This window comes from Gavialis gangeticus, unplaced genomic scaffold (genome assembly GCF_001723915.1).
Source record: "Gavialis gangeticus isolate Ggan-Ray unplaced genomic scaffold, GavGan_comp1, whole genome shotgun sequence".
NCBI lineage: Eukaryota > Metazoa > Chordata > Crocodylia > Gavialidae > Gavialis > Gavialis gangeticus.
Genome location: NW_017729022.1, coordinates 49,301,133 through 49,303,112, shown reverse-complemented (window position 1 = coordinate 49,303,112; position 1,980 = coordinate 49,301,133). Strand labels below are relative to the sequence as shown.

The window sequence follows — 1,980 nt, the reverse complement described above, 5'->3', positions numbered from 1 at the left end:
TGACTGCGGGCTCGGGCCTTGCCCTGGCTTCACCGGTGAGAGGTCCTTTAAAAATAGAGACTGAGGGGAGGGAGGAGTGTTTGCGGCTGCATCGTGTGGCCTGCCCGATCCTGTTACTCCTTGAATGCTGTAGCCCAGGGGCAGCACCAAGGCTGTGCTGGCCTGGGGGAGGTGGCTCTGAGGGAGCAGGAAGTGAGAGCCCCATCAGACTGTTTCTGAAATGGAAAAGGGGGTAACAAGGTGGACACTTTGCCTGCCAGATGCTAGAGTCCTGGTTCTCCACCTTCTTGGGATCGACCCCTGGCCCCCTTGTTAGTCCAGGCCCTGTTGGGAAGTGGCGGCTCTTCCTTTTCACTTGTTTTTAGACTGTGGAAACATCACAGAGCAATAGTGTTGGTCTTGCAGAGAGCTCAGGAAGACCACCATAGGGCAGGACGTTGTTGGCACTGTGGGTTCCTGTTTGAAATCTCTGAGTGAATTGGGCTTGCACACCTCACAAGGCTGGAGCTCCAGGCACCCCAGGTCCCTGCAGCACCCTGGTTGAGATGGAAAGTACTAGGTTCTCTGTTTTACTGATAAGATATAATGATGACAAGCTAAATTCTGCGGGCACCTTAAATCAAAGTTATTTCAGTATTTATGTGCATAAGCATTGCTGTCTAAGACAGTGTTGATTTAGAGCTATGTCATGTTGAGTTTTTAGCTCATACTGTGTTTTTGTGGCTACTGTAGGGGATCCAGCCAAGTACTTTGTATTCATGGTATTTGAAATTTTTTAATAGTAACATGGGTCCTTTGAAATCAGTTTAGTTTTAAGCTATAGTGGACCATAAACGAATAGGCTAGTTTTTATATTGACTTCTACATCTTAAGGAAGAGATGCGAGTGAAATAACACAATGTATTTTTTTTCCTTGGGGCAGCATAACATTAATCTGTGATCTTTATTGTGGATCTTTCCTTTTAGCATTATGTAAATATTAGTCTCACTAGCTACAGCTCCAAGTTTTGAACAGTGATGTGAATTCAAGCCCTCAAATTGGTGATGATTGGTTCTGTAAAAGTAACTTTGTTCAAGGAAGGTCCATTAGTTCTGATTGGAAATAATAGCACCATTGTTTCTTGCTGAAGTGAATGAATATCTGGCGCACAACTTATAATGCTGTGAAGCTGCTCTTGGTAGAGCATGCTGAAAGTTGGCAACTATTACAAACATCAAGGCCCAGGATATGCAAAAAGTTGAAGTAAAAGGTATTATCAGATTGTCTGTAAACAAAAGTGAGTAAGGTAATATAATAAGAGGGAATAGGGAGGTACAGCCTACTTAAACTGTGCAGAATTAATATTAAAGACGGTGAGTTGATTACCAGTTTCTTAATGTTTACAATTGCTCAAGGGATTTTAAAGACAGAAATTTTAGTATAATTTGATAATGTCACTTAGCTAGCTATCTCAATGCAGTTTATCCAACACTGCAAATATTACAGTTGGTTAATACCATGTGGTGGTTAATGTCCTGCAGTATACTAGACACTACTTATTCTGGAGGCCTGTAAAAACTCTATAGTGAAGCTGAATTTTCTGTTTGTTTTTTTTAAGGTGCCCTTTGAGTACTATCTAAACTTCTAAAAATTAAAGGATCTATCTGCAAGGTTGCACACAGGTTTCCCTCTTATGCTTTTGTATTTTTGTTTTTCTTCCTACTTTACAAAGTATATAGTAAATTGAATAATTCATTTCTAAGATTGGTTAAAATGCAATGCCTCAAAGTTAATTTTTTTTAACCCTTTATAGCTTAAAATTAGCTTGACCTCAAAATTTCAAATCTGTCATCTTGCAGAATGCTGTTGTGGAGGATGCTGATTTTTTTTTTTTTTTAAATATGTGCATCAGGCTAAGCGTGCAGTTCCATGTGTACATTATGTATTTGAACTTTGGTCATATAATGGATTGCAGTGGTCAGGGTTGTAATTATGCATGA

The 1,980-nt window shown here is 40.1% G+C and overlaps 1 protein-coding gene across 1 annotated transcript in view; it reads left to right on the top strand.

Annotated features, from left to right (window-relative positions):
- UBE2N (ubiquitin conjugating enzyme E2 N) overlaps positions 1 to 1,980 on the top strand; it is a 52,279-nt gene that overhangs the window by 608 nt on the left and 49,691 nt on the right. The window lies entirely within an intron of this gene.